The sequence below is a fragment of the Vigna umbellata genome, chromosome 3, assembly GCF_029865625.1.
Source record: "Vigna umbellata cultivar VRB3 chromosome 3, Vumbellata_1.0, whole genome shotgun sequence".
NCBI classification, from domain to species: Eukaryota; Viridiplantae; Streptophyta; class Magnoliopsida; order Fabales; family Fabaceae; genus Vigna; species Vigna umbellata.
The window spans coordinates 41,931,723-41,939,980 of NC_142167.1; the positions used below are offsets into that span (position 1 = coordinate 41,931,723).

At 34.9% G+C, this 8,258-nt stretch overlaps 1 pseudogene; it reads right to left on the reverse strand.

Annotated features, from left to right (window-relative positions):
• Positions 1 to 1,306: 1,306 nt before the first annotated feature.
• Positions 1,307 to 6,522, reverse strand: LOC124820719 (cysteine-rich receptor-like protein kinase 25; annotated as a pseudogene).
• Between the last annotated feature and the right edge of the window lie 1,736 nt (positions 6,523 to 8,258).

The window sequence follows — 8,258 nt, forward strand, 5'->3', positions numbered from 1 at the left end:
TAACGAATAATAACCAGAGATATAAGAGAAAAGGAAAAAGAGAGAAGAGTGAGCAAACGATATGAGAGTTGGAGAGATGTGTGAAAGATGATTTTCGGAGGTCTACAGTAACACCTATTTATAGGTGTAGATAGGTTAAAAAACCTAACCTCCCACCCCAATGTTCCATCATGAGTTGCAGAGGAAAACAATTGCAATTTCCGTGGATCAAGGAACACATCAAAACGAGGAGGTTCCAAATTTCGCATTTGCATACATTGGGGCAATACCTTTTGCGTTTATAACAATCTCCCACATTGCAAGATCAAAAGAGAGATATAAAAGAACAAGAGAAGAAAATCTTAGATCTCATATAACAAACTATTTAAACGTATAGACTGAAGAGTTAACCGTTTAGTTTGTGTAACAAGTTATATTAATCATAACACAATGTGTATTAGCGGATTATTTATCACAATACATCCACTAGTCCAAATATGTTTTTTATTTCAACTTTTCATAATAACGGTTAAAATCCACCAGGTATAAAAATGATGTGATGACATTATCGTAAATAAAATAAGTTTTTTATACTTGTTGCATTAAGAACAAGTATAAAAAATAATGAATAAAAAATATTTTATATCGATTGCACTCAAAATAGGTATAAAATATTATTTTTTTATGCTTGTTAAACTTATAATAGGTATAGAAGTATACTATGACTAAAATATAATGTTGAAAAACGTTTTCTATACCGGTTACACATGTTGGGATAAATTTTTTTATATTCTACCTAAATCCCTTTTCTCGGTTCATTTTCTCTTCTGTATCTTTCTCTCTACGATCCCTTTCTCTCTTTTGCAGCAAGTGTGACGATGCTCATGATTCGGGATGCATCAAGCTATGTTCATGTTTGCTACTCCGGTGGGTTGCGGTGGTTCTCACAATGGAAGTAATTCTAGGAAGGTGTAACAGACGTCGTGGAGAGGTTTACGGAGTCCATCTCCTTCGACAAGAAGCTCTACAAGCAAGACATAAAAGGGAAGCATAGAGCATGCGTCGATGCTAACTCACTAGGTCAATCAATAAATCTTTCACTCTTCCAATTCAACGCTCATCGAAACACTCAATTTTCTTTGTTTAGGGTTTGATAAGCGCAAGCGACAGAGACTCTAGAGACTCCATTCTCAAAGGTTTGGAGGAAATAGAGAGGCGCATTGAGAATGAAGAGTTCAATTGGAGAGCTGACAGAGAGGACATGCACATGAACATCGGTGAGTTTGCGAATAAGCTCCATACCGCTCGGAGTAGGAACGATCAAGTTTTAACTGACTTTCGCCTCTAGTGTAGCGACACCATCGACAAGATCCATGTGAGCTTGAAGCAGCTTCAGGATGATGTTAGGATCCTCTGGGCTGCTAGCTAAATTCATCTGTCACGCCGATGTGAAACTTGTACTGAACAACCCTTCACCTCTCTCCCCTTGATTTTCCATTCATTATCCAACTTCGTATATCCAATGTGTAGGCAGAGAAAACATATCAAAATTTAATGTTGGATAATGAATGGCAAATTAAGGGGCGAGAGAGATGAAGGGTGGTTTAGTACAGGTTTTGCATCAGCGTGACAGATGAATTTAGCAGGCAACGATCGGAGGAGCCTAACATCATGAAGCTACTTCATGCTCACGAAGATCTTGTGGATGGCGTCATGTCACTAGAGGCGAAAGTTAGTCAAAACCTGATCGTTCCTACTCCGAGTGGTGTGGAGCTTCTTTGCAGGATCATCGATGTTCATGTGCACATCCTCTCTGTTAGCTCTCCAATTGAACTCTCCATTCTCAATGCGCCTCTCTATTTCCTCCAAACCTTCGAGAATGGAGAGTCTGGAGTCTCTGTTGATCGCGCTTATCAAATCCTAAACAACGAACAATGAGTGTTTCGTTGAGCGTTAAATTGGAAGAGTGAAAGATTTCGTGACTGACCTAGTGAGCTAGCATCGACGCATGCACTATGCTTCCCTTTCATGTCTTGCTTGTAGAGCTGCCTGTCAAAGGAGATCGACTCTGTAAACCACTCCACGGCGTCTATTACAGCTTCTTAGAACTACTCCCATCTCTATTGCGGAGCCACCACAACCCACCGGAGCAGCAAACGCGAACACAACCTGATGCATCCTAAATCATGAGCATCACCACACTTGCTCCAGAAGAGAGAAAGGGGTCGTAGAGAGAAAGATGCAGAAGAGAAAATGAACTGAGAAAAGGGATTTAGGTAGAATATGAAATTTTTTATCCTGGTTATATTGTCTAATCGGTATAGAAAAAGTTTTTCAACATTATATTTTTGTCATAACATTACTTCTATACCTATTACAAGTTTAAGAGGCATAAAAAATAGTTTTTTATATCTATTTTGAGTGCAATCGGTATAAAAAATTTTATTCATTATTTTGTATACTTGTTCTTAATGGAATAGGTATAAAAAAACTTACTTTATTTACGATACTGCCACCACGTCACTTTTTATACGAGGTGATTTTAACCTGTATAAAACATCGCTATAAAAAGCATATTTTGCACTATGTTTGAATAATTTTATCAGTGTTGGATCCATCAATTCCAACCATTTTCTTGCACACCATATGCTCCACGCCTGCATGTAATTTGTGAATGTTGTTGAACTCTATGGTTGAGAGACTCCTTAAACAATAGGAGAGAAAACTCACATATAAGAAGACTTTGACCATGTTCTGATAGATGGAATCCACTATTCTTTCTTCCACAAATGATTTCTAGGACAATAACTCCAAAGCTGAAAACATACGATTTCACAGAAAATGATCCTTCCATAGCATATTCTGGAGCCATGTATCCACTGCAAGGAAGCAATAGAACTTTGTTATTCCTCTTATAAATTGAATTGTTAGTACATAACAATTTCGCTTTTGAAATGGTTAAAACTGGATTAGTAGCACTCACTAGGTGTCCACAACTCGTTTTGTCTTTGTTTGGTTGTGTCCTATTTCAAAGGTCCTAGCGAATCCAAAATCTGATATTTTGGGATTCATCTCAGGGTCTAATAGAACATGCTAGCATTGAGATCTCTGTGAATTACTGAGTCGAGAGTCCTCATGAAGATATAAAATACCTTTTGCTATTCCATTGATAGTGCTTAATCTTAGTTTCCAATCAAGTTGCTTTCTCTTCTCTTCATCTGACAGCATCAAAACAAAGAAGATATCTCAAAATGAAGAAAAGAAATGAAAAGAAAAAAAAAACCACTTAAAGGACTCAACCACTTTCAAGAGGTTGCTTATTTTCCTTAAGGATATCTTATGATTTTTAACTACATCAAGATAACCTGAATTCAATTTCACATTATGAATAGAAATGAACTTAGCCCCACAACTTTCTCTGGTAATATTATTATTATGATGTTGATTTCTTGCTCTTATCCTTAAAGAAAACTACATATTAAGATCATACAGCACTTGTCATATAAGCTAATAAACAATATACCCTGTAATCAATTTCACATCAATTCTTTAAAGCCAATAGCACCTCTACTTGATTGGTTTCCGTAGGCCATGATTAATTGGGAATAAAAACTACAAACGCTCATGAAAAACGTTATTCACTAAAACTATACGTAAAACATACCACCAAAGAGATAAAAGTCGAGGCTTGAATTACACATATACTCATATACAAGTATCTTCTCATTTTCCTCCAAACAGCACCCCAAAAGTCTCACAAGGTTACGATGTTGCAATTTAGCTATAAACATCACTTCATTCTTGAACTCTTGTGAACCCTGACCAGAAAATTGTGAGAGCCTTTTCACTGCAATTTGTCTTCCATCTGGTAAAATTCCTGATAAAAGCTTGAAATAAATTAGAACATATAGAAAGATACCAAACGTAAAGAATCTACATTACATATTCCAAATCATTAATACCGTTGCCTTTCTAATCAAACCCTCCATACAATCCTCAGTTTTCTTAACTTCTGATGAGTCCTGTGTTTGGATCAAAATTTACCATAGAATATTGAATTGTAAAGGAAAATATGTGCAGTTAAGAACAGTATAAAAGTTTTTTAAATTGTTATTCAATCCTAAAGCATATGTAGTAAACTTTGTTTACTTTAGAATATAATTGTTTACATTTACTATAATACTGCAAGTCATTTGTAGGAATGAAGCTAGGCTTAAATCTCTCTTACTCAAAGTTTTAACTTTGAATTTGGCACTTAACTAAAAGGAATAAAAGTTCGGAAAGTGAACAATCAGACTTCTTAACCTCAAGAACCCTTGCATACTTCACACTGATATCATGTTAAGAAAAAGAAAACATCCTTAAGCTGAGTTTTCATGTTCCATACTGAAAAATTACCTTGATTTTTCTGGTTCCGGTAGTATTCCATATTGGAGATAAACTAACTTGGCCACTGAAACTTTGGTTTGTGTAACGGATGATGCATATGTCATACCATATGATAGCTCCTACACTGTTGGAACACCTTCGAGTGAGTTCACTGGAAGCACTGTTGATGCAGAACCGGCAAAAATACCCTGTGATGTCGTATCTGCAACTGTACAATCCATAAACAGCATCATCATTGTTGTGGTTGTTGCTATTTACAGAGGTGTAGTTGTATCCATCGCTTTTGTATGAGTCTGGGATTAGCCATGAGAAAAGGGTGTCCACGTTGGCTTTGTATGAAGAGCTAACAAGAGTTGAGTTGTCACAGCAATTGTTCATGTAAATTGGTGTTTGAGCACTTGTTGTGATGAAAAGGAGGAGCATGAAGCTAAGACTAACCCTAATAGGGTTCGTCACCCATGAAGTTTTGGTGCTTCATCAGAGAACCGTTTTCATGGACACGGTTGACAAAGTGATAAGTGGATTATGGCGAGACAGTGGTAGGATTAATTTAGAAGTCAATTTGCATGACATAAGTTGCATACTTTTTTTATTATTTCTATTATTTGATGTGGATATGTTGTTGATCTTTTGATAGAATAAGTTTGTTTTTTGCTCTAATTTTGAAAACTGTTTTAGTTTGCGTAATTTATAACTGAAGTCAGCGTAAAGTTATTAAAATAATCAATTTCTTTAATAAATTTGTAAATAATACAAGTTATGGAACAAGAACTTTATAAAGGTTGAATATTAGCCTGATTAACTTATCCGACACGCGAGCAACTGTTTGATTATTGAAACCAGCATTCTTACGTTGGGAGAACATTTTTGTAATGAAAGTGTTTGAATTGAACATAAATATTAGGTAAGAAGAAAAGGTGTTTTACTTTAAAAAACAATAAAAATTGTCACTCGTCAAGAAAAACATCACCAACATGCATTTTTTTAACACGGATCAGATCATTTAAATTCGCATGTTGATTTTATTAAATTGTTAAATTCTAGAACAATATAAAAAAACTTATTATTAAAGTGTAATGGAAATTTTAAAATATATAAAAAATAAGGATGATAAAAATATCCGAATATTTGTAGATTAGATTTGCGGGAATATTATATGGGGTTAAATATGTTTTTCGTCCCTTAAGTATTACACGATTTTGGTTTTAGTCCCTACTCGAAACTTTGATGGTTTTTAGTCCTTATAGTTTTGAAATTCTTACTATCAGTCCTTAAAATTGGATAGCGTTAACTTAACGGCGATGTTACGTTGTATGCCTGCTACCCTTTTCACTCTCTGCCACGTTGGCTGTTTAAGTTTTGAAATGAGATTAAGTATGTTAAGTGTGCATTTGGTTCGTCATCTATTATTTGGGTTCTTCTTCGTCTATGCAGTTGGGAGCAAAGAAAACTGAGGAGGTAGATATGAAGGTTGGAGTTCGTCTTCGAGGAGGTAAGTTGATACGTTTTGTTAGCCCTCATGTACATCACCTCCCCGTCACCTCCATCGCTATTATTACTCATTGGCAAAACACCTGCACCCATTGAAATTGGCTCCACGGCCTTCAGGATTTTCCAGTCTTTCGCTCCACGTTCTCTTCTGGTGGCAAAGCCACACTTTTTGCCGTTGCAGTAGGTCCTCCACACGGACTCCTGAAGAGGGTGCCAACCACTCGTGAACCGAGGCCAAAGGGAAGATTGGAGTTGTTTTAATGAAATTGATAACAATTTGGATTTGGGTTATCTTCTTGTAAAATTTTAAAGATGTTATTGTAGAAGTTGAAATTAATATTTATAAAGGGATAAGGTTACATGATTGAAACACTGTGTTTAAAATCATAAAAATAAAATATATAAATGTTGGGTGCTTATTTATTTATTTTTTTCAATATGGTCTCGCTGTTTATATAAGAATGAGTCCATTCTTTTTCATTATTTTAATATTAACGATGTTAGAATTTATTAAAAAGAGTGATATGTATAAAAAAGAATGTAACGAGAGTTGAATTTGTGGGTATTTTATTTGAAGATGATGGGAACCTCATATAGAGTTGAATTACTGTTGGGGTTCTGTAGCATGCCAGCTGTGATTATTTGTAAAGTAGACAGTGACATATTACCCTGGTTGAAATTGAAACACACGCAACTCAACTCAATGAAGAAATCATAAAAGCAAAAACGAGGTCAATTTCGTCATAAAACGGAAATAGAGAGCCAACGTCTACTGTTCCGTACGGAAATAAGGTTTCACTGCATTTATGTCCAAAAATATCTCATGCATATAAAAAATTGACTACTAATGCTTTCCATACGGACTAAGCTCCCAACATATGTCAATAACTCTGTGTTTTTGTCTATATCACAGAAAAAAATTCAACTTTTTGCTTCATATTACAATTTCAATGTGTATTTCAATACACTTAAGTTGATCAAAACAGCATCCCATGTTAGAAAATTATTTCTCCTATTACTTTAATTTGGATAAAATTCGGAAACTCTGTCATGAAGGAGGTGTCGCTGGAAATATCCTTCTTCTGCTACCATCGCGACCATGTCCACTTCGCCTTCCAGAAGGATCCAAGTTCCCAACCCTATTTCCTCAACGAGCTTGCAACATCCATAACTGGTTTGGTTCGGGAAATGGCTTCTGGACTGGTCCGAATCGCGCTGGAATGCGACAAGGACAAAGAGTCAGAAAAGAAGAGTTTGAGGTTGCTTCAGGAGTCCGTGTGAAGGACCTACTGCAACGGTAAAAAGTGTGGCTTTATCAATAGAAGAGAATGTGGAGCGAAAGACTGGGCAATCCTGAAGGCCGTGGAGCCAATTTCAATGGATGCAGGTGTTTTGCCAATGAATAATAATAGCGATGGAGGTAACGGGGAGGTGATGTACCTGAGGGCTAACAAAACGTATCAACTTACCTCTTCGAAGACGAACTCCAACCTTCAGATCTACCTCCTCAGTTTTCGTTGCTCCCAACTGCGTTGATGAAGAAGAACTCAAATAATAGATGACGAACCAAATGCACACTTAACATACTTAATCTCATTTCAAAACTTAAACAACCAACGTGGCAGAGTGTGAAAAGGGCAGCAGGCATACAACGTAACATCGCCGTTTGCCACGTCTGCTAAAAGTTAACGTCATCCAATTTTAAGGACTGATAGTAAGAGTTTCAAAACTATGAGGACTAAAAACCTTCAAAGTTTTGAGTAGGGACTAAAACCAAAATCGTGTAATACTTGAGGGACGAAAAACATATTTAACCCTATTATATGTAAAAAATTAAAATTAAATTTGTATTTTATTAAATTTAATTTAATTAAAATTAATTTATATTTTATTATGTTAAATTTCATTAAAATTAAATTTTAATTATATATATAAAAATAAATATTTTAATTTTATTTTCAAATTTTATAAAATATATTCTTTTAAATAACCATGAGTGTCCAAGAATAACTGAATTTTAAAATTTCCATAGATATTTTTTAAATAGATACTCAATGAATAATATGACAAGTAATGGGTGAACTTTTTTTATTATAAGTTAGGTAGCAAGTAGATACTATTTACGTCTAACTCGTTGTGACCCTTAATAAAGTTGAAGATAAGAGAAAAAATCATAACATTCCACATAGAACATTATACATAAATTTTAGCTAAAATTTTTTAGAATGAGATGAATCTATGAATATTTATGTATACTATCATTTTGAACCATGTCAACAACTTACATAAAATTACAAAATATACTACTTTAAACTATGGCTAGTAATTTTACAATTTTCTCTATCACATGAAGTATTTCGCAGTCTCAAAATACTATCATATTTCTATATATTGACGTT